This window comes from Varroa jacobsoni, unplaced genomic scaffold (genome assembly GCF_002532875.2).
Source record: "Varroa jacobsoni isolate VJ856 unplaced genomic scaffold, vjacob_1.0 scaffold_1021, whole genome shotgun sequence".
In the NCBI taxonomy this organism is placed as follows: domain Eukaryota; kingdom Metazoa; phylum Arthropoda; class Arachnida; order Mesostigmata; family Varroidae; genus Varroa; species Varroa jacobsoni.
Genome location: NW_019213923.1, coordinates 125,176 through 151,128, shown reverse-complemented (window position 1 = coordinate 151,128; position 25,953 = coordinate 125,176). Strand labels below are relative to the sequence as shown.

Here is a 25,953-nt window from a genome sequence, read left to right as displayed (position 1 = left end):
CTTTGATACTATGTAACTACACGTGGAACGATTAATCGACGGCTGAAGGTATCTAATTATAACGGCCGTAAGGCACTATATAAATGATCATCTTGTAGAGCCGTAGAAATTGCCCATGTTGATATTTTCGCTTTCAGCCGATATTGTTCGCATGGTCAAAAGAGTCGCTCGTCTATAGCTGCGAAAATACTAGCTGCCCGTCGTTTTTCTATATAATTTGCTATAAACGGTCGGCCAAAATAAATATTTGTACATATATAATGTAAAACTTGTTAGATCATCAAAGCAATCAAAAAACCGCGCGGTTATGTAAACATTTTGAAAACTACTAATTGTCTATCGTTTGGTCTTATACTATTCGAGCTACTAAGCTACTGGATATATTTATGTGTTCCTTAAAAACTGTCAGCGATTTCGAAAGGCAACATCTACCAAATGCTGGTCGAAGTATAGAGAGAGAGAGAGAGAGAGAGAAAGAAAAAGGAAGAAACTAATCACTATAAAATAGAAATACATCATGATGCGACACTACGGGAAGCTCGGAAACGTTGTGGAGCTTATAAGAAGGAGCTTCATATAGCTTATGCCTTATTTGCCTGATTCCCAAATAAAATGCATATACTGAATCAGTAATCGCTACCCTGGGTTCTGTCAGCAGTCACATTCAACGCCAGCCTCATCTCTATGCACCTGACAGATTCAACAGTGGTCCTCCTCCTTAATAGATTGGCCATCCACAAAATGGTGTCTCTCCGTTTGTTATCCCGGTGCCGGATGATCATAACCGATTAATTGAACGTCACTACCCATCCGCCCGCTTCAGTCTATGAGTACTCCATCTGACAGGTACGTGACGGCTTTTCTTTCTTGTTAATTAAGCTACTTCTATCAGCAGCATAGCGCTGCTAGAAGCTTCCGAATGACTGCTCCGCACTTACCAGCAAGAGCAGTTAAATAGCAGCCGTCTAAGTTCATCGGTGTCGTTGTTATTGCGTTCGTGCCATTGTCGTTCAATTGTATAATAGCTCAGACACGATAAGAACGTCGAGCCGCACTCGCTCAGACATCATCGTTTCATCTCGAAGATTACGCAGACTTCAGACGATCCAGATAGGCGCTGCCACCGGCGCCGATCACTGAGTCGTTCACTAAACTGGCTAGTTTTTCTATTGCAGAATTCAGCCAATATCAAACCAAACCCAGCCTGTCATGGCAGCGGCTTGCCTCGTAGGCTTCCGCTTGCTTGGCCGGTCAGTCGGTCGTCTGACCAACGTCGTTGGTCTGTCCATTTTTCCGTCTGTTTGCTCCGCTGCTAGAAAGCCGTCACAGCGGCAGCGGTAGAATAACTCCAGTAGCATGAGAAGCTAATCGGCTAACCGATAAATGCTGATGAAAAATGATGGCGCTTGCGACCATCACAGCCACAACACTGTTCTTTAACGCTATTTTCAAATTCGGTCGCTTTAGGTTTTCGTTGTCGACGCCATCAGCTTCACCAGCATCACAATCATGGCCACATCTTAAAGGACACACAGAAGAAGAGCTTGTACCGGTAGTTCTAGTAAAATCATGGCAGTATTATGTTTGTAGCGGGCTGTTGAAGAAACAACTCGTTAGCTAATCGCTTCGTTGCGCCAGAATTGAGGGTGGAGTCGCAATGTTCTCCGGTGCCGGCATTGTCGTTGTCACCGTATGCGACCGCAAGGCGGCTAACGGCGGCGATGCTCCGTTTCGGCTCAAGCTAAAGCGACTCCGATTTTAATAGCAACAATAATGGTACAATTTAGATGGCAACAAAGCGAACTTCGATGCTGATTACCTAGAGGTATTTAGGTAGAGGCGCGACTCGTGAAACTGGCCTAGATAGGAAGCCTATTTATCGATAGGAATCTGCAATCTGCCTCTACATATACACGAATTTAATAACTGTCTTCCAACGTCGACTCTATCAAAGCACTAGAAGAACGAATTGGCCAGTTTGTTCCTTCTACCTACCAGCAAAGTCGTTTGAGTGACTATTTTTGATCGACAGGGCGTGCTTCTGCAACTTCTACATCATGCTGACTATTAATTAAGCCTTTCGTAACATTGTAATTGACATGTAAAGCAATGCGAGATCTACAGACAACAGGGCAAAAAGCAACAACGAAAAAACAACAAACAAAATGAAATCCTCAAACTATTATTGAGATTTAGCAATGGGAATATCTCGTGCTCATCCCTATGCGGTCTGTAGCTCAAACACAGATTTGATCCGGACGCAAATCTAGTTAGACGTATGCCATTGGCGACTGACCGGCTTACCTCACCAAGCTCTGACGATCCTGCTGTTAGTTGGTCCAAAAATAAAGAGGTGAGTGATTTTTCGACTGTACGAGCCGATGGACTAGTCAAAGGTAGTCAGTCAATAGCGATCCTCTATCGCACGTGATTAGCGGTTTATTCGTTGCTTTGCTTTCTATCTATCTGAGAGCGAAAAAAAGAACAGGGAATTGTGCGCCACTTTTCCACAGTATCATTTCACTATTACTTAGCCAGTCTACTATTAACGATAATGACGCCTTTGTGAAAACGACATCAATCGTACTATCAGTAGCAGTGGTGGTGGCACCAGGACGGAATAGGAACACGCTATTATAACAAGGCTGACCAGCAACGCGTTTCAAAAGGTTGCCCACTTGTCAGACAGACAGGCACGTTTTAGTCTGTCCTCGGTCAAATCCTGCCCGAGTCATTGCTCTATAACAGTAATAGCTGTGCTCGAGTATGACATTAGGCTCTGCCACAGCCTAAGGTAAATCTATGGCGACGTCGTCATTGTGGTTGTGATCGTCACACTGCTCGTCACAGTAGCAGTAGCTGGAGAGAAAGAAATGGAAGGAAAGATCGTTATAGATTTATAGCTACTATGCCAGGCAGGCAGGCAGGCAACTAACTAGCCCAGCTGAACTCGACTCAGCCCAGCTAAACTCTATACGGAGGCTGTGCTCTACGGGGAGAGAAGTGAGGGAAAACAAAAGAGCGAAAACGCAGAAGGATCAATGGAAATCAGAGAACGTTAGGGGCACATACACACAGAGGCAACGTGGATAGTCGAATGTTAAAGGTCAGAAGAATAGTCACACTGATTAAGAATTAGACCGAGAGAGAGAGAGAGGGAGGGAGGGGACACAAGCAGAGAGCAAGTGAGAGGGTTAAAGGCAAAGAAGATGAAGCAAAGCAGCTAATGACCAGCGGCATTTGGACGGCCGATGCCGCCGCCGCCTCCGCCGCCGAAGTCAATCTCAAGTGCTGTCTTTCTTCGTTCGACAGCAAGCAGAGAGCAGTATCCACTGTATCGCTGAATGGCACCGCTGATACACCATTTAGTGCTCCTCCTGTTTATCTCGAACGGTGGTTAGCTGGATAGCTAACTGGCTGACGGCCGACTGGCCGGAGTGAACCGGCAGATGTTTCTCGTTAAGTGTGACCGACGACCGCTGACGATGATCCTGGCTATGTCTCTTGTTCATTCGCTCATTAGTTTGCTCTGTTTCGATCTCACACTAACTCTCTCAGCTGTTTGTTCGATTCTGTCCGCCGCCGGCTTTTCCTTCCTTAGCGAACCTCTCCAGAACGTTTGACTATGGACAGGAATATATCTATGTAGAGGTTATAGGCCTAGACTGCTGGGCCTGCTAAAGGAACGAGCGGCAGGGGATCGAGCAATAAAGGTACAACGCGCCAGCAAGATTTGTGTCGCTCTATGTTTATCGCTTTCTATGATCCTGACTCTTCTTCCTATTTCTTATTCTTAACTGTGCAGCGCGCGGGCGTGTACCAACGGAATCATCAGAAGTAATAGCAATGGCATGGGACGTGCTACGCCTATGGTTTTCCTGGTTGCTACATGGATATGAGTTAGCGACGGCTGTCGCGAGTGTAAAGCGGAAGCCGAAGACCGGCCAACAAACGACCACAGCAGCGGCAGTGGCAATACCTCTAATGGCCTGCGGCAAATGTAAAGAAGACAACGACGAAAAACGCGGAGAGTGATGCTACTGGTGCTGCAGTTCTAACGCGCGTTTCGCTCCTCGCGCCCAACCACTCTAAACACATACGTACGCATGCGGACAAAGGCACACAACGGTGACTGGCCACTCGTACTAGAAGCATTATCACAGCGCCGTCTGCCGCTTAGCCTATAACATCAGTGTTAGCGGTCGGCGGCTACAAAGTTGTGGCGGCCGCTGGCTTTGTGGAGGCTCGCGTTGGGAACGACGACTTACGGTGACGGTTATATGAATGTCCAACATTAATTCTGCTAACGATCTAATGCCTCTACACCCCCGGCGCTCGTCACTGCAGCAGTTGAATCTGCGCCGCTTCCAGAGCAAGAAAGACAGCTCTTTTTCATTCTCTACGTCCTTTCGCCCCTGTTGTCCCTGCGCGCTCTGGGCTCATCTAGCCAATCCTACTGGGCAGAACTAGTTTTTGTAGTAGTGAAAGAAATTAATTTGCGGTTTTTTCGTAACAAGCATTTCGGGCTTGTCTTCTTTCTAATCACATGACTAGTATCCACGATACAAGGGCTGGTATGCAGTTTCCCTAAGGCCTGTCGCTTTATATCGGTGAACATTTGCGTACATCAACGTTGCGTGTTACAGACGGCTAATGGGACTACGCCATGTATTCCGTCCATTATTTGGAAAAAGACATTTTGTCAATTGCGTTTGTCTTAGATGAGGCAGTCATCGCTTAGCGTATATCAATAAATGTTTAAAGGACTTCAGGTGATTTGTTAAGCCGGCCGTATTGGCACTTTCTATGAATATAAAGTAATTGTTCAAGACGACTTTGAGCTAGGGATTGCGGGTCGCTTTTGATCAGCCATCCAGCCATTATATTCATTGGTGAGGATGTTCCACGATGAGAGACTTACACGCAGAACGACGCTAAGAATTGTTCCATCCGCGCATATTCAATATTGAGTTGGCCGTTTCGTAAGCCCTTGTCGCCGACAACAGGAAGTTGTCATGGCAATCACAACTTAGTTACGTTAGAAACGTATCTAGATGTTCGCCATTAGTAAAACAGAAGTTCTCCTCGAAGTACCCATAGACAAGAGGTAGGCTGTAGACTGTCTTATAAATAAGAACATAGAACATTTCTTATTGTAGATTACTATGCGTTGTTATTTAACAATCGCCAGAGCAATGCTCCGATACGTGGCCAAGCGGAAGATTAGCCAACTGCATTAAAGTTAGCATATTTTTTTTCGAATCACCAACATTGTAACACACACAGACCCATACACTTTCTCAAGCAGAAAGCTAAAGTTTGTGTTCAATCTTCTAGATTTCCAGTGGTGACGGCTAAAATGATTTTTGCCAAAAATGATCCAGCAGCCTTAATAGATAACTCTGGTAACTAATCCTGATACGTACATCCTTCCTGTACAGTCAGGGTTTTTACCCTTTACCAGCCTGCCTAGCTAAACACAATTTATCCTGATACTATCAAAAACTATTCCATCGTTCAAACGTTCCATAATATATCCGAGACCTAATCTGCTGTTCATCTTTACCACAGACTCTCTGCAAGCATATGAGTGAAGGGTTTTCAAACCTTGCCAACGTTTGATCTATTCCTTGAGTAAGTCCAACAATTTGAGTACCGGAGTATCGGACATCTCCTTATACGGTGGTCGTCGAATTAGCTAAAAATATCAGGGATTTCCTGAAAACAGCTGATCATCCTGCATAGACCACTTCGTCAATGATGGGCTCTCTGCGTTACGTTTAGCCATTTGCGATTGACGTCGTTATTCTTCTGATCGCTAGGTACTCAAAGCAAAGTAATCATGGCCGATGTACATATAATATAACAGAATACATTCAACTATGTATATTCTCAGTGCATTATCATATGCTAAACAAATTAACCTCAACCAGAATCTAAAGAAGGCAAAATAAATACTTAGGGGGCAATTTGCAACGCCGCGTTAGCTGATAACATTCACTCTTCGAATTGACAACGATTCTAAAGGCGACATAAACCATTTCCCCGTAGAGGGGCAGCACATCGTTAACGTCGCCGTCAGCTCCCTACGTATGGACAATGCCGTGAAATAATGAATCTTATAAGCATGTAATTTTTTATACACACATAGGCACACACACACACGCGTGGCAGGATGTGCTTCACGAAGAAACAGCAATTTGGAATCACGCTTGTAAGATTTGAAAGTAACTATGTAGATAGTGGTTATTTAGAAAATTTATAACCAACAGCAAAATTCGATTTGGCTTAGTCTTTAGTTACTGATTGAATACTGCCGTATGCCAGCGATAGCAAAGGTCATGCTACGAACCGTCCACCAACGTCCTTCCCTTAATTAACTGAATGTTTTATCATTTTCTAAGTAGGATCTTTAACTTCTAGCTTAATATCTAAGTGAGTCCGCATGCTTCAGCGGTCTTATATGTTCATAGGTAGGCATGCATATAGCCCAGCCCACAGTGGCTATAACCAATTCAATAATTAACTTATGACAATATTATCGATTATGACCGCAGTCACAACTGTGTCAGTAGATGAATAAGCAATATTCCCCGTATCAGTTTAATTCAGCGGCTGTCCATTAGCTGGGCCTTAGTCGTGACACCCAGTTCACCGATGGGGCGCCCGAGCTAACAGCCAGCCACTAATCCAAACAGACAAAGAGAGACCAAATAACGGCACAACAGGGTAATGACACCGGCCGCTCGCCAACGGCCAAGTAGCACTGACAGAAGTATGCACAGAGAGCCACAGCAAAAGTTACGGTGCTCTAACAACGCCGAGCACGTAAAACTGAGAAGCGTAATGACTTCGATCACCATATAATAGTGCTGCTAAGTATGTGATAGTTCTCTCGATATTTCGAGAGCTTTACGTACGGTGTCGCCGTTACGCATTTTACCGGGTTCGAACCCAGACCACAGCGTGTCACTAAGCTGAGCACAGAAATACGTTACCCCCTAAGCTAATGTGGTAGCTCCCTATAATTCTACTAGTGTCCCTGTAGAGCACTGATTGCTCGCATTGTCTTCTCTAATATTGTATTCAATCTATTGGCACGCTATCTTCGAACAGCGTCTGCGGTTCCTTCTACTATCGTGGTTGGTACTATTAAGATTATGATCGTTGCTATTTATCGTATTAACATTCGTAGGTTACGAACCTTGGATTTCGAACTACACCTTCTTAGGCCCTAATCTTTCCTAAGATTCCCAGGGTTTCAAGTTCAAGGACTCAAATGCAACTATCTATCGAAGACTTGAAAAGTATAAGTAAGTTACTGCTGTAAAATCTTGTTTTATTTTAGACAAAAGCCGCATTACTGAGGTTGATTCAATTTGTGATGACTGTCTCGCAGGAAAACAGACATAAACGCTTTGATGATTAGTATTATTATGATGGCTATTGTTTTTTGAAAAATACGTCGACCAATTCCATCGTATACTTACCTCTGAACGAATTCAAACTCTGGCTGTAGCAAATGTCCCTCGTTTACTTTTGTTCAGAAGAAAATTAGCAATTCTAGATTGCTTACGTGTCCCTCGCTCAGGGAACTCACAACCTTCGTGTCACTAGTACCGCTCGAGGTGAGGTCGTCGAGGGTGTCGACAGGATTTAACGTATTCTTATGGTTTAACATAGATCTTATGGTGAGTAATTTGTCGTAGATTTGAAAGCTTATTCTTACCAGTTAGTCCCTAAACCAGCGTTCAGAAATTGCTCCAAGCGGCGTCGAAGGCTTCTTTGCACTCAAAATTTTATACTTTGTGGGTATTTGAGACGTGGCGTATCTTAATCGCTATTGACCTCTTTGTTTGAGATAACCTTAAGTTAGCTTGACGGTAGGAGCGTTTTGTAGTTCGCGGTCGGACCATTTCCTCACATTCAAGTAAATTTTATGTCCAGAAAAAAGGAACAATGCTATCTCAGGCGCCACGCGTGCTTTCGAGAGCAAAATTTAGGTAGCCGGCTAACTCTACAATAGAACATCATAGAAAATACTTCAATAGATAAATGGCCAAACTGAGCGCATTGTTGTTTGGCTGTTATTGAACTGTTATCTGCAGGCCGAGTCATCTGACCATTGTGATGCAAACTACTCTCACTTTCTGTGTCGCTGTCCTTATTCGTAGTAACGACAGCTGCGATATCTCGTCGGCATAAGAGGCGGCACAATGAAAGTAATTAAAGGAATTTCATCTTACAACAACGACGAAGAAGACACAACAAATACTGACTATCCGGCATCGACAGGGATAACGACGCTGCTGGCGCTTCAACCACAGCCGTAGGAAGACCTGCGGCTGTATTGTTCGGTCACGGCAGCGGGATTTGTAGTTGTGACAGCGTCAGCAACAGTTGTTATGAGCATACATGGGAAACAAACGTTTCTTATTCAGTTGTGGCGCGACGGTCCCTCCGCCCTTACGGCCCCTTAGGGTAAAAGTAATGCGGTTACGCTGCGCTGGCCTCTGGCTGCCAATACCGCTCGGGAGAAATGGCGACAGCAGTAAGTATTGCATGCGTGCGGTCGCCGACGCCACAGCGGCAGTTGCTGTGCCGATGCTGCTGTTGCTCTACCCAGCATTTCATGCCATCTCATTCCTTCCTGTCGGTGGCCATAGTTCACTTGGCGACGGCGGCAGCAACGCCAATCGGTTGAGGTTGGCTAGACAGTGTTGCTTGCATCTCAAGCCTACGTACTTAGAAACATTGTTAGACAAATTAATGAAAAACAAGCCATTCGCCTCCAAGACAGGTGTTGTGTGCTTCGAACCCATAGTCTGCTGTTGCGCAAAACAGAATCATTCTGCCACAACGCCACGATGAGATCAAACGAAACCATCATGGCTACCGTCACCGAGGTCAAAGCTTAGGGAGATGTTGACAAAAAAATATTGGCCAAGACGACCAGCCACATCCTAATTGAAGGAGAGAGACTTCAGCCAGTGGCAGAAAGAGTCTAGCTAGCAACTAGTGTGAACGCATTGGTAACATTGCCATTTGCCTGTGATAGGGCGCGGGTTGCAATGTTTTATGGCTGCGAATGTTTAAGGTGCTGAGAAGTTGGTACAACTAATTGAAGGCTAGAAAACCGTAGCGTTCAGCAAGCGCTGAATGGTAATATTACACATGGCAAATTGTTCTTTGAATATGTTCAGAACTTTCTATCTATTGCTACATAGAGCTGAGATAGAAAAATTGCGATTTCCGCTAACTTTATTCCATATACATATATGTATTCAGCTTGAGCCATTTTCACCCACCTGAGTCTTCTAAGAAATACGCAACCGTTGTGTCAATGGAACAGTTAGTAACTTTAGTTAGCCGAACTTAAGAACGGGGATGAAGCACACAGCCGAAAATAGATTGGTGACGAATGGATTACAGACGTACAAATAATGTTATGCCATGCCATGCCATTATAAGTAAAATCTATTTAAAAAAAGTGGAATAACCGATCTTCAAATGATTACCTAGCATCATTAGCACCAATACGATCTAGAAAATCGTATTATTATTATTATTATTATATACCAAAATGCTCAGAACGCACTAAGAAGAGGCAAGTAACAGGGCGAGTAAAATGTAAACTTATAAAAGTCGAATTTTATGATAAAACGAACGGTCTCTATCACACGGGTTATCACCGAGCAGCCCGCACTGAGCATCGCCACTGTTGCCGTACATGGAAACTTCTGTGTCATGTTGCCGCTATCAACAGCTCATAATTCAATAATTTGCAAATAGGAAGCGTCCGTTACATCGCGATGACGTTTGCCTATCATCTGCTTCGTCTTGGGAACCGACGACGACGATGATGATGATGATTTCTCTCTTGAGGAAGATCTATGCTACGCTTTGTGATAAGTGATAAGACTTTAGTGAATCAATCGGGCCCCGCTGGTTGTCGTTTACTGCTTTCCACGCGTATGGGTGTGTATGTATGGTCTTGAACTGTAGTGCTTCTTCACTGCGTGGAACAACAGCAGAAATGTATATTACCATGATTATACGTTTGGTATTTAAGGCTTCGGAATATGATTATGATAAAAAAAAAATTGACCATAATTTCGTGCACGGTTTCATCGTACACGTGTAGTTGATATGAATCCTTTCTCTGTGGCCACTGACCTCTTCCAGTCGGGGGCGCTTGAAACGAGCGACCTGCGAAAATCTAAGGGTAAACCCCTTGCGTAGCAGATAAACGTCCATCGGGCAGCACTAATTAGATAGGTTATATTTTGACGAATTTACAGTTTACAACAGTTTCTTTATCTTCGTGGCGTTACTTAACGACGATATTATGTATATCTCACTATGAAAAGCTTATGTTATGCTAAGACAATGAAGCAAGCGTCTTGTCAAATAACAAGGAAACCGTCGCGTTCTGAAGACTGTTCTCCTATCCGGACTCACGGTTAATTAGTGCTGTCTCTGTCATTGAGCTCACTAGGCTGATCGATTCATTGTGATCGCCTTCGTATACTATGTTATGATCTCCATTATGTTCTATACTATAATTTACCGTAATATTATTTCCACACAAGATGTCATGAGCGATCATAAATATACATAACGATTGCCGTACGGCGCGTCGCAAGAATCTTCCTCAAACTTCACCTGTCGTGTTCGTATATGGCAGTTGTATGAGTTGTATTTTTCTATATCACTAGTAATCAATGTGACGGCTCTGTAGTCACTCATGTGAGTACAGAGGCGTACATGTGAGTTCCTTGACTGAAACTTGTTGTGTCCATGCCGTAGCACTGAACAAGAGATACGTATCTCACCGGTGCTTAGATGTCGGGTCTACTCTCTTTATAGTAAGACTTCTGTTAGTTCTTAGTTGGTTAACTGGGTTGGTCACTTCACATACTCCAGATAAATGCAGCTAGACGCCTGTTCACTAGCAGGCGGTATGGCCCACTAGGCCCTGACGAAAAACTGTTTATTACTGCAACGTTTTCAATACCACGTCAGCAGTGTCACATTAAAACCATGTGTCAATAGTCGTAGAATCGTCGTGTCTGCAGCGCGTAGCGACAGCTACGAAGGCGACGGTCTATGTGACCGCATGTCCATCTGATTGCTAAACTCCGCCTATGAAGCGCTATGTTAACCACCGTTCCCTACTGCCTAGATATGGCTGCGTCTGTATGTATGCTGGCGTTAGCGCCTGCTCTACGTCTTTGCTCCTACGGATCAGTCAGCTCCTTCGCGATAGCTATCTATCTATTATATATGGCTAGAAAGCAGGCAGCCTTTCCCATTTAATTAAACCACTACTAAACTTGACGGACGAGTCGAACCTGCATCGCCGTTACTATTTTTAGCTGCCGCATCAAAGTCAAGAATACCGAAAATTTTCATTTTTCCAACATCCTCAAGCAGCAGCAGCAGCAGCAGCAGCAGCAGCAGCAGTAGCGCACAACAAGCACACCAAAGCGACTGGTACGGTGGTAGATGCTAAAGTAGCGAAGCCGTTGATGGCGGTATTGGTAATGCGGCCGCACCATTACCCGACCCAGAGGAGATACATACCTCCACATCACTTTATTGGCAGCAGCGGTCTCAACCGCGACAGAAAACATTGCAGGGCCGCTGCTATTGCTGATGCTGTCAGACCGCGTGGTCGCCGTGCTGGCGGAGGGACTGATGGTCGTTCGTCGCCTATGCTTTCTCTATCGTTCTTACTTCGACGGACGAATATCCACGCACCATTCTCCGTCGTCTCTATGTTGATCCGCTGTCATCCGTTGGGACCACCCGTTGGGGTGGATGTCAGAGCATTTTTTCGCCTCACGCAAATCAATTAAATTTACATTTCAAATAAACGCCACTAGTGGCACACACACACACACACACACAGACGTACACGTATACACACCCGGCCACGGCCAGAGTACACAAAGTCATACAACGCGCCAGTACGGACAAAACCGAGTAGATACAATGCTACTAATACGTTTACGAACGTTCTCGCTGGCAGAGACAGGCGAATCGGACAGCTGTAGCAAACTGTGGAGGGGGCCTTTGCATATGATCTGTGGCCTTCTTATGATTTCGATAACAATGAAGCAACGCCAAAAAGTGCCGAACAAGCGTAACAATACTATCTGAGTTAACTGCAACAGCCACCTCAAAACTGTACACAAGGTTCTTCATAACCGATCGTTGACCACACCCCATATAGTTTAGGTATTAGCATATAATTCTTGTTGGTTTTCAGCCCTCATCCACGTCAGTACAACCGAAGGAGCCCCGTTAGTGTACCAGACATCTGCAAGATACTGCAGGGCGGGGCGGGGCGGGGCGGGGGGGGGTGTAGGAGAGGATAGTGACACCAACAGCTTAGCTGCTCGTGCTCGTCAATAAAAAGTACAGCTTCATCAACCATTTTGACGGTTTGATATTCGTAAATTCTCGTCGTCCTGACGTCTCCTTTGCCGGAGAGCCGCGCCATCGCGGCTCTCGTGTTTATTGGAAGCAGAACAGCAGCGGCAGCTGTTGCTGCACGACGTTGACTGTCGTGGCGCCAGTTCTAATCTCCTGTTTCTCCTCGCATTTCTAGCGCGCTGCTCTCTGCCTGTCCCATTAAATCACTCTCCCTTTAATCAGCGCTCGCTCCTCCCTCCCTTTTTCTCTCAGTGATGCTCAGAGATCAAAACCCGCGACAGGCCGGCCGCAGCCGCTCACTCTAGCGACGAATGAAACAAGCCAAGCAGCGGTTCGTCAACGACAGCAGTGCTAACAACAGTGACGTCAAAATAGCAACGCAGCGACATCACTGCTGCTGCTGCTGCTGCTGTAGCAACGTTTAAAAACGAGTGACGCTTTAATTGCCTTGTAAGACCTGCAGAGGTCGCGATGAGTCCGTCGCTTGGGTTTCTACTATCGCTGCTGCTGCTGCTGGCGGATTCAACCGACTACGATGTGCTCATTTGGGTTCGCTGTTCGGCACCACGAATAGCAACGGCGACTGCAGTCACTAGATCGATACAAACGGGCCTCGATGTAATCTAAATACCCATCAGCACGTCGTCTATCCACTTTAACAGCGACGGCAGTCATGACGGCGACGGCGACGGCGACGGCGGCGGCGACGATAGACGTCGTAATGGAAGGAGCGGTCGCGCGGTGGCGTAGCAGTGCTGCTGGGGCTGCAGCAGCAGCAGCAGCGGTCAACGTTCAGTGGGATAGCTGTAGCAGCCCAAACCGAAAATGATGAAGAATCTCGTCGGCGGCAGACCAGTCTGATGAGGCACTCCACAGTTGCAGGCTGCAGTCGGCTCCAGCCGTAAGTTCAGCTCAACGCAACAACAACATTAGCAACAGGAACACTAGCAGACGGACCGAAGTAATTCAGAATGATAGACAGTTGACGAGGCGGTGCACTCGCTTCGCTCCATAAAAACGCCAAAGCGACAATAACAACAACAGTGATGATGATAATGACAGCGACTAGGGCAACAGTAAACACAACAATGAGGCGACAACAGAATTATAATCTTTATGATTCACGTTGGAGCATACCAGCTGTAACAACAACAAATATAAACAAACCCACAACGACGCCGACAGCAGCAAACTGAAAGCACAGCTGAATAATGACAGTTGCGTGATGACAAGGACGAGATTGCATAGCATCCTGCGACATATGTAACGTGATAAAGAGGTGCGTCGGGTGACGAGATGCTGAATAATTAAAACAAGTACATTCGGCTCTTTGTTCGTCACGATCAAAACCGCCACCGTGAAGCGTAACAGACTACATAACATGGGCTATAAAAGCTTTTCAGTAATGTTTGGCAAGGCGCGTCTTTTTTTTTTTTGATATGATGCTGTTTTCGATATGGCTGCAGTTGAACGCGGGTAAAAAAAGAACAAAAGCTGTGTCAGTTTACAAAACACCCGCGAATAGAATGAACCCATATGTGTACGCCCGAACAATATGAAATTTAGTAATCTCCCTTCGACATAACTATAGTTTCCAGGCGGCGAAACTCCAATTCAACAACGTGTGAGCAAGCAAACAACAAAATTCGCTTGAAAATCTTCGTTAACCCAGATACATTGACCTGACTCATTTCTCACTGATAATTGAGTGAGTCACTGTGAGACTGTTAGTCTCACAAAACCGTAATCGTTGCCTTGGGATGCACGTGGGAAACTTGATGCATTGTAGATATACATCACCAGCTGTCGTATAGGTTTGTTATTATTTATGTTTTGTACTGGTGTTTATGGCAGGCATCACATCGCATTACACTTACTGACGGATCCTCACACGATTATCTGAAAGCGAGGACCTTCTGAGCTTTGCTCAGTCGACACTCAAAAAACAGAGACCGCTATAACGGTGATTGCAGCCACGACGATAAGTTGCAGTGCTATAAGGGTGGTCGCGGCCCCGTGAACAAAATATAGGAAGTAAACACACTAACCAACTTTTATTCATTAACTTCGTCTGAGGATAGTTGAGCTCTTCTGCTATTAATGCTGATACTATATTTATTTTGATATTATAGTCGGCTCAGCTCTCACTTGATGACGCTAAAGAGGCGAGTAATACTATAGATGAAAAACAAGCGTTCTGAATTTAGAAGCGGCAAAGAAGCAAAAAAGCTAATAAACCCGATTATGTTAAGTGACCCTTATTGTCTTGACCATAGAAAAAGCATTCGAATTTACACGCACGCTTCGATACGCACAAGCACAAGGTCACGCCTTATGCATAGGCATTACATTATAGACACATAGGGTTCCATTAATGCTTTTCCCAGTTCTAACGCCTATCCGCTCCGACGACTATTTTCGGCTGGCTGCATATAATCATCATAGTAGAAATACTAATAGTGTAAGAAGCCCTACTCTGCCAGGTCCCATCCATAACGGCGAGGTGGAGGCAAGCACCGACCAACTAGCGAATTGATTGCCTCGTCGTTGCTGCTGCTGCTATCATTACGGAGACGGCGGCGGCGGCGGCGGCGGCGGCGACGACGACGACGACGACGTATTCAACTTAAGCGTTGCTGCTAACAACTCCCTTGTAATCAGCCGCTCTTAGTTCCTAGCGCGTTTTTGCCTCATGCTGATGCTGCTGTACCTGCGTACAAGAAAAACGAATATCGTGCGCTACGACCGCTGCCACCCCAATACGCCGACCGTATTCAAAAGACTATTCACCGTCGACATCCATCCATCCATCCATCCATCCGTCCATTCATCCATCCATCTCGATTCAGCGAAGAGAAACCTCCGCCATTATATATTATTCAATCACCTCGTTAATGCACATTTAACGAGTCATTTTACGTACATATACTAGCCGCAATTTACTTAGATCAATGTCTAAGTTGAACAACACCGTCGGCGACCATCACTATCTACGGCATGGCAGCAAGACAGATGGATCGACCACGCAAGCGATCGATCTGGCCAGCTGCTGCCGACGGTTGAATCGACTGCTGCGGCTAAGAATTCACTCGCTTAATCTAACAACTCATTTGCTACTGCCATTACGGCAGTCGCCGCTGGCGCCGATATTGATGTAATGCTCCACCTACAATAAATCAATGCTAAAGGGAGGGAACTCAGCAACGGCGAAACTTGATGACCCCTTTGCTAATATGATGTCATGGATGATCAAGAACAAGCAAAGGAAAGCCAGCAGACAGGTCGACGCGCGGAGGGACAGCCTTTGTTTACGATACGTACGTATTGTTAACTCGACATTTTCCAAACGTTTTCTAATGACGGCAATAACAGGTGGCGATGCTACTGCTGCTGCAGAGGCGGTAAAGTCTTTCGTTCGTGAGGACGAACCTACCAACGACGACAACAATGGCGCAAGCAATTCAGCGCGGTACCCGAAGTGGCGGCGGAAGCAACAGCAGCCTCGCTACCAGCTGTGGCCATTTTTGCTGCAATAACCGCAAGAACGTCATTCCAGTTGTTAAGAAAGGGCTAATTTAAACAAGACAGCAGTGAGTGGCTGGTGGCACCGAAAAGTTTTTAGCGTCACTCACCGATGCCGATTTTGTTGTCGATGTTGGCTTTACTGGCGACGCTCGCTATTGTCGGTGATAATTTTGTTGTTTACTGACTCACTGGTACCGACTGTGCCGAGAGGAAACTGCTGCGAGTGGCAGTAATACTGCTATTACGAGCCATGTGCCACTGCCAATTGTCCGTGGTACTGACGGTGAGCGCGTTTGGCGAGAATTAACCGAAAAAAAAAAAAAAGTTGAAAAATACGGAAACGTCACAATTTCCACTGCCACTATATCGTATCGGTGTTGCTATCGTTACGAGTAGTACCACTATGGCTACAGTAGTTGCTTAGGTGTTCGAGCGGTGGAAAAGCCAGCGGCGAGCAAGTGAATCCTGGAACAGCTCGCTCAATGATCCTGTCATCGGCAGCAGGACGGCCGCCGCCGCAACATAAACTATGCGACGTCGTGGTTTTCACTACGCCGCCAAAAGCAGCGGCGATAGCAACAGTTTCAGCTGCACCATCATCACTAGCACAGCTACAGAAATCTGCAATGACCGAACTGACAACGGCAGGAAGCTAGTAGCACGGTCGCTGTATCGCATCGTCGTAAACAAAATTCATCGAACAACAGAAATTCGTACTTAGTCATCAAAGTTTCTGAAACGAAACCTCAACGGCTGGCGCTGGTCGCGCCGTGAACGAAAAGTCATTGGCGTCGCTCGCTCGTCGTTGCCGCCGATGCCGTTGAAGTCGTAATCATTTCAAAATTCTAATAAGCATAGTAATGTCTCTCTGAGAGGGAAAGAAAACGAAGAGAGCAAGGAAGATATCGTATTCGTCCGCGTAATGATCTCAAGATTCTGATTTTTGCTGCCGCTGGCTCGTAATGGATAGAGGCGAGCATATAAAAGCTTCGATTACGAAATCTATTGTTAGCAACGACGACGACGACGAAGAAGATGAACAAAAAAGCCAAATACATAAGATAAAACGTAATATGAACATAAATACGTGAGCGACGTTAAAACGGCAAACTACAGCGTGGCTTTCATTTGTTTTCCGAAGGGAAGGCGAAACGTTGGCCAGCAGTACAAGTACCCAGACATATCTGTCTGCTGCGTAATTTCGTAAAATTGCATTATGGATCAGGTGTATACTATACATGTTATACTGTATATATTAATAAATATTATGTAAAAATGACAACCTGAAAAATACAACGCGAGCCAGGAATAAAAGGAAAGAGGAGAATCTGCTGCACAGTAAATGAGCGTATCAACATTACCCAACCTGATCATATTATTTCGGCAAGGAAAAGTATCTTCGGTTGACACCTCTTCTTTTTGTACATAGTCGCAAGCAGTACGACTGTTAGCCTAGGAGCCAGCATGTACCAGCGTGGCCACTCTTGATCTATGCCTCAGCCTGTGCCGTAAAAACTAGCAGACGTTTACGAATTGCTTTGCTCCAGCTACGTTTTTCCTTTTTTTCAGTTTAATATACCATTAAGATGCACACAATTATTTCGTGGCCGTACCTGACGTTCGGAACGCAGCTACACTGGCTATGACGTTGCGACTGTGTGCCCGCATCAACACAGACGTCCCATGCGTCCGTTTGTCTACAGCCGATGAGCACATGGGTGCCTCACCGTTTTTTCAAGCGTTTTACTTAGCAGGCTACACTTCACCCCCACGTCAGGCTGCAAAATCTTTCTACCTCTTCCTTAGACGATCTCAGATATTACTCGGCTTCTTTTCTGGTTTCTTCCGCTTTTACCTCTCCCAGTTATGTCAAAAATAGGTTGTATCGTCATGGCTGCTGCTGCTGCTGTCCAAGTCGTCGAACCTTCGGCAATTGACGGATCGTCCTTTCGCTCTAACGGAGTTAAGCCAGTCTCAATTCAGTTCACGTGCGTTAATAGCGGCAATGAATCTCCATCGTTGCCGTTCCTCGACCTGTTCTTGGCCTTCGATTCGCTCTCGCCTGTGTAACTGTTCCATCAGCAGCAGCAACAACGTAAGAGAAATAAAAACAGCATCATGAACATCATTGTAATTATCATGGCCGGCATCATACGTAATCGGCAGCGACGGCTGAGGCAATAATCAGTAACCACTAACCAGCTACACTATTGTAGTCATGAGGAACCGATCACGGTGATCAGCGCAACCGGCCATAGCAGCAACAAGAGCATCGTGAAAGCTCTTGCGATGATGAGCACTGTGTAGTCGTCATGTAGCTTTAATTATACCACCGGTCTTTGGACGCGTCGACGTTAGACGTTCGATGATTTATAACGATATATATATATATATATATCGTTATATATATATCGTTATAAAGCGGATGAAGCTCTGTTCATCTTCATCACATTCACGCAAGCGCATGCGTCAACGTACGACCGCAACAATATTAACAACGAGGTCTGTGGCTGCTTCGATGTCGTACTAGCTCTCACGTACCTTCACGCACATGGCCGGCAGCACAGCTATGCGCACAGGTCTGCGTACGTACACGGACGCTGCACGCAAACTGGTACGAGTAGCAACGTCTAGAAGTATTGCGTGGCGGTGGCGGTCGCGGTCGCGGAGGAGAATCGGTAGGCCTGAAACAGCGGCCATTGATATCCGCGCCAGTTATTGATATTATTGTGAACGTAGGCAACAAGAAGCCACGTGTTGCTGCCCAGGTACGTTGCGCTCCACGCCAGACATATGACATCTAAAAAGAGCAGCAGCGGTAACGTCAATGGGCAACGAAGCGACAGCCGAATGGATACATTACCACGTGGTTGGTCGATCCGGCACTCGTTCTCTGGCAGTGGCCGTAACGAAGAGAGAAACACAACAGCTGGACAGGCTTGACATCGCTACTAGCCGTATAACGGTCAGCGTCGACCGATCGATAATAATGATGACGTGAAATGAATATAGTTTGTAATATAGACTATAGCGAGATACCGCTAGGTACTTACTATGTTTGCTGCGTGTATTGCGTCCGTTTTATGATGATTAGACGTAGCTCAAATAGACGTCCGCGCCAGGCTCATTTCGTTCGAAAATGTGTGTGAGAGAGACGTTTGTCGGCGAATTGCAGTCGCGAGCTAAATGAAAAATTGCTTCAACTTCTAACGTTCTAGCCGGGCGCAAGTACGAGCAAGCACGCGTCAGTACGCTGTCGCGTAGGCGTACTTCTGTGAGCGTGGATTCGGCAAGCGCAACCGTTTTCGAAACTTTATTGTTCACACTTTCCTTATTTTTTGCTTCTCATCTAATTTGTTTTGTTGGCACGGAACATGTTTAAACTGGCAGGGAAATAGAAACTGGTGCAACCTGCTATTTTCGAATTTCTCAATGAAATAACTTACACACATACATACATATGTAGGTATACACGGATAAACAGGCGGATGATAGTTGTGTGAGCACTCAACAAACATGATGTGTTTAATCATCGTAGGTGTTGTCACCAACAACCAGCCCAACAATTATACTCCCGTATCACCAGAAGGCCATCACGAACCCATTCGATCTTTGGAACCGGAACATACCTTCCTGGAAGTACTATTCGAGCAAGTTCTTGATTAGCACACAACACGAGCGCCTTTTGTCCATCTCCAGAGATTTTAGCATGATGTCGTCATGGCCACGGAGACGTCCACATCCCGCTGAGGTTGCCCCGAGCGAAAGCTATGCCTATGCAAAAATTCTTTTGCCTCTTTCCCATATGTATGTAAACATTTCACTTTTTTAGCAGAAATATTTCTACATCTATAAAGATAATTACGCAATCGATCCATTGTTGTATATCGCCTTGTTCCTTCATACCGATCCCATTTAGTAGAGTGTCGTACCGATCACTCTGTAAAGGAACTAGCAACTGAACGCGGGTCTACATACGCCATTATGCGTTGATTTTCGATACTGGTAATTCCTCAATTTGCTTGCAACTTCCAGGCGCTACCATGCTCATTTGAACTTCTGCTTTTTCTTCTAACACTCACTGCCTCGTTTTCACCGAATAACTTTTATCCAGCATTCTAACAATTGAAATCAAAAGGGCGTCCAACGACGCTATTACGACTCACTGCTATGATACTGGTAGGTAAACGTCATTTTCTTTCTCCATATATCGTATCTATGTCGTAGCCTGTCGTCGCTAGCGAAAATGAATAGTCATCATAGAACCCTTCTCTGGATAGAAAAGAAAAGAGATTTTGTCCAGGCGCCTATGGTCCTTTCGGCGCTTGTCGTAGACCGATTGGCTTGTAATGTCAATCAACGTGGGCGCCAGCTAGCGAGCTCAAATCCAGTCGATAATGATTTTTGACGCACTCGTCCCGCTTTTGATCTCACTCCTGCTCCTTTCGATACGAATATGTATGGCGTTGCTGTTGTCGTTATTGCTACAATCCGTTGTTGATATCTCTATTTTCAATTAGCAGCATCCTCAACGGGCGGCTCTCTGTCCCTACCCGCCGTTCCTCTTACCGCCGTGATCGCTATTGCGACGGCTGAGCACCTCTCTTCGTTACTCGCCGGTCCTAGCTGCGACTCTAGTTGGTTCGCCGGCATCTGGCAGCGCTGTTCGATGCTCGAGGCTTGATGCTAGCATTAGCGAACGATGGACGCAAACGAAGGAAATGAAACGTTTGAAAGAAAGAAACACATCATATGATGAGAATTTGATCAATTGGCACCTCTCAGTTGTCGGAACGGATGGAGATGATGGATGTGGACATCCCCGACTGCGGGGCTGTAAGGTAGACAAACAGGCGTAGAGAGAGATACATCGATAGGTAGGGAGAGAGAGAGAGAGAGAGAGAGAGAGAGAGAGAGGGCGGGGGGGCAGACGACTCTGGTTGAGGGACCCGGCTGGTGCGGTGGCTCGTCTGAGCTGCTGCGATAACTATTGCATTGAATTTAACAACAAAACAGCGTCAGCATCACCAACATCGGCCACAACAGCAACAACGGAAATCGACAAAATCCCTTTGGCTAATGTGCGAGTAAATAGTGACGGACGAGCAGATGGACAGGTGGCAATGCAGGGGAAGGAAAATGATAATAATTATTACATTCTGCATTCGTATCGTTTTCGCTAAATATAGAGACCCAAGTTAAACCTATAAGCCACGAAGGAGTAGGGTATGGCTACGCATTCATATAATTAAATTAGTCTAATGGGCTATAAATAGAGATAAGATGCTGGATAAAATTCAGTTTGTTCTATTTAGCAGAATCAAAATCCACTGAACATCTACCTGAGACCGTTGAATCGCACGCTCGGCTTTCCTTCTTAATTGACACTGTCCGCTTAGTTTAACAACAGAGCGATTCGGTAGCGAGCCTCGCAATTAGTGGGTTTGTCAGGTCGTTTTACGCTCTGTGCTTTGTTGTATTGTTGAAAAAATGGCACCGAGAGAAGCCGATAGATGCAGATTCGTACTAATAGTTATATGCAATAATTGTACATGCACCAACGAAAAACCCATCTTCGTAATGATGATGATGGCCGCGCTGATTGCATGCCATTTGTACGTAAGGCTGACGACGTCCTTATCTTCCAAGATCATCATCTCTACTATACATGTGGTGTGTAATGAATGATTATCAATGGTTGAGAGACTGAGCCTCAGTGAAAGCCTGAAGTAGAAGAGATGAGCAAGATGCCGACCGCCTGTCACTTAGCATCGAATCTAGCAGTATAATACAACAGCCCTACGACAATAAAACAGACAGCACTCAGTTAATCTTTCTGGCTGTGGTGCCAGACCGCGCGTTAGAGACTCGGTACACCCCATCTTCACCGATTTTTCCATCTCGGACCTTCTGAAAAAGATCTCGTAACAAGATACGATGCCGTTGAACGAGATAATGCAGCAAAAAAGCAACGATTTCGATAATGAGACCGAGAAGGGGGCTCAGAGTGAAAATTACATTAGGCAAATTTTCTGACAGCTGGACTGACACCGTGGATGCGTGCACTTTCATCAGCAAATTGAAGTGAGTAGCATCAGCACCCTGCCAGGGCTAAAATATGCTGTTGATGGTGGCTCTAATGCTGTCGGTATTGCTGTTCGAGCGCGTATTACCTACCAATGCTGCGTTTAGAGTCTCACTCTTGAAGATGGCTAGGCGACGGATGTACCGCATCGAACCTTAGCTAAATAACCAGGTTGCTCGGGGTGCCTGTTTTTGCGTGCCGAAGACCGTGTGCCATTCTGTCAAGATAGAAAGATAGAACTCTGAGGTGCTCTTGCTAGGGTGCACGACTCGAACATTATAGAATCTGATTCGAAATTAAGATAGCATATCTCACCGGATGGAATCATTACCGGTACGACAGTCAATGCACGAAAGTTGTGTGCTTGCGATATGAACCTTATTACATTTGACCCTGAAGGAAAACACTTGTTCCGTACCGTCACTTTTCGAAGTATTAACACTCCTAACTAACTAACTAACGGTGTGGTTCGCGTTTCCTATTGGCCATTTTTAATGTGTACTATAGAAAATTGCTCGGGATGTCGGACGATTTGTAATGTTGCCAAATGAAAAAAGAGCTAGAAATGCTGCCCAGCCAAATCAGAGAAAAACCTAGTAGCTAGAACGGAACTGCGTCTGTAGCGCGTTTAATATATCACCTATCTGAAAAAGGTGACATTTTAAATACAATACTTTACTAGAAAGCGCTAACGAAACATCTCGAGGCTGAAGCCGAAGGTCTAAAATACTTCGAGAAATCATATTTCCAAAGTCGGAATAAGGCACTATGCATTCCATTGTACAGCAGCCATCACTTCGTTCCGAACATTGACCACTCTATAAGATTTCTGGATACTATCTATCTCCTGTACCTAAACCTGACACTCACTATCACTGACTCATGCTTGATCGCTGCTATACACCGTCACTACGCCGACAGGCACGAACGCATAGGTATATAAACAGAACTTTAAAAGTAACGGCACTTCTGCTGTTGTTAACGCCTTCTCTCTATCCAAGTTCCATTGTTATTTGTCTCCTCGTACCCCTCACTCCATTTTCCTCTCGTAGCCTATCGACAAACTGTTAAAAACTTTTCAATGCGACATTAACCGTCACACGGATGATGACATTCATTATTCCGTTGTATTCGTCGTGACCTTTCCACCGCACTCCACATACTCGTAACAATTTACCGCGTAGCTGTCTTCAGTTACACGTTTACTGCGCCGTAGACGTAAGCAGAAGACGTAATTGAAGGCAAGCGAGCGCGAAATTTTAATTGAGACATTAAGGCTCTTTCGCTATTTCTCTCTTTATGTGTCTGTGTGCGTATGAGCTCTCTAGATGAGTTTTCTTTGGCCTTTGCTACCGACACTCTAGCTCACTAGCCAGGTATGTTTCTAACGACCGGAGCTCTAAAGCTGGATTTGTGACGCCTGTTGTTGTTGTTGCTATCGTCACCATTGGCGCTGAAGCTGGTCGGAGTAGTGACAGTATGTAAAGCGGGCACTTTTCAATATGCGCCTTCTCATTTGAGGAAATTCAGGCCGTTGAACAGACTGGTTCTGCTTACTCTAGCGTGATGCAGCCTACGGCATGCTCATTTTACTTTAAAAATGGCTTTTATCTATAGTTCATACATATAGGTACGCAGGACCTATCTAGCTAGCGATGATAATACCACAACTAACCTATTTGATGTTACGACACGACATGTAACATATATCTAGTACTCAACACGGGTGGTGACCTCTATGCGAACATACTAATTGGCCTGAGAATTACGGTCCGGAGGGAGGGAGGAAGGGAGGGACGATAGGCCAATCATGCGTTTAATTCCGTTCGATGAGATGCCGGAATGAATTTGATTAAACTAGGTTGCAAAAAGAGCATTATTTTTAAAATTAAAAAGCTAAGAGGCTAATGTAATCAGGCACGAAACAATCAGAACATTTGCATAGGGATCGATTTGAACTAGCAAATGAATAATTTGTCATGATATTATGAAGTACAAAATATATATCCTTTATATGAAACTATTATGTTAGAAGTAATGTTTGGGAAAGTAACCAGAAATGATCTGATTCACATTTACCATGTTTCAGTGACAGAATAACCTTCAATCAACCTCGCAGGTATTTTTGGCTTTTTTTTTTTACCGACCTTGCTAGCGTTTCATCAGGGCTTCAACTCCATTTACCCCACGCTTTCGCATGCGAAACAAACTCAGAAGAGGTTTACATTCGTTCAGCAAGGCTCTGCTCCAATCGATGTTGATACTTCACTGTTTTTAATGGTGACCATCATCATCGTCGTCTACGCGACCACCCAGTTCGGCAATCAACCGGCATAGCCGTCACAGTTCCTTCTCTCTCTCTCTCTCTCTCTACAACACTGCTCATTGAATGAGCTTAAATGCCCGCACCTTACAACGCTACGACCGCAATAGAAACACAGCCTACAGTACCTGAGGTGCGCACCGTGTCTCTACTGTCGACAAGCGCCCCGTTCCCCCGACCTCGGCAAAGGCGAGAGTAGCTGTTTGCTGTACACTAAACCGCGGATAATCTTTACTTTTTGCTCTCGGTTCATGCTTGCTGTACGCACGTGTGCACAACGTGCGCGCCAACTAGTGCTGCTACTACTTAAACCCTGTGCCGAAATAATGGGGGTTTTGTTCGCCCTGATGCCCCGCCGATCTCACCCCGTGTGTCCACCACCACTGGTCGTCCTGCCAGCGGTGCCAGTCGTCGTCCTAGACGTAGTGATAATACTACTAATTGGCAGCGCTCATCCATAACCACGACCGATGCCGACAGCTGCCGTCATGGCTGTCATTGTTGTTGCCAAACTCACGTCCTGCTGTGGCCGCTGCTGGCGATGGCTGCCGGTGCACGGCCATACTCACCGCCTACTGGTGTTTGATGGTTCCTGGTGAAGGCGACGGGAGCAGGCCATGCTGGATGCGTCGCGCGACGCTCGAGGAACGACTGTTGCGGCGCTGTTGTGGCATTACTTGAACTTTCAACCGCGCTGCTGCCGATAGCGGTATCCATAACACGAAACGGGACTAGATGGGATGGAAACAAATGCCACCCATCCGCCAATCCTTGAAAGCGCGATGATGACAAAAGCACTACTAGCAGCGTACCATGGATGACTATAGCCGGCCGCAGGCGATGGGGCTAGCGGTAGCTCCGTCTCTGAACCATTACCGCAGCAGCAAAACAACATCAGCCGGTGCAGTTATAGACAGAAGCTATTGTGTTATGGTCGCCTCGAGTTGTAATGGGACGTGAGTAGGAAAATTAATAATTTTAAACGTGATTAACGTAGCGGTGCGTGTTCGCAGGCACAGATAACAGGATACGGCAAACAACGACCAAGGACAACATTGGCGAGGAGTACGAGACGAGAGGAGAAACGAGGAGGCGATGATGGGGCGGGCGAATCAAAAGAAGTGAGAACAATTGAAGCTCAACAATAGCTGGACGTGATATATATACTAGAACTATATATAATGTTTGTAACGCTGGATCACAACAGCTGGCGATAAGTCTGTCATCTGTTTTCACTGCCGTGACAAATAAAGCAGAAATGAGAGAACAAGATTTTACCAATTTTCAGTTATTATTTTGTCTGATTTTTTCATTTACTGCTTCTTGTTAGCTAAAACGTATGGAAATAATTTCAACGATCTGTTGTACTGCTATTGAGCCACGTGTATAGGGTGAGATTTGGGCTGATATTAAGTAATGCCCGTAGATTAGAAATGGAGAATTTTCACTACGGTATATTGCTAAGTGCAATAATTTCACCCGTCGATGCTCGAAATGAATTTCTCGTGCAGGTATCTAAATGGAACGGAGAGAAAAAAGGCTTCTCGGCCAAATTATAATATTCGATTCCTATTTAAGG

At 45.4% G+C, this 25,953-nt stretch overlaps 2 long non-coding RNA genes across 2 annotated transcripts in view; both read left to right on the top strand.

Annotated features, from left to right (window-relative positions):
• Positions 1 to 25,953, top strand: part of LOC111265887 (uncharacterized) — an 87,827-nt gene that overhangs the window by 41,420 nt on the left and 20,454 nt on the right. The window lies entirely within an intron of this gene.
• LOC111265886 (uncharacterized) lies at positions 252 to 25,665 on the top strand. Its single transcript, XR_002683739.2, has 3 exons — positions 252 to 846; positions 19,505 to 19,773; positions 24,207 to 25,665. It is a non-coding gene; the product is annotated as an uncharacterized LOC111265886 (long non-coding RNA).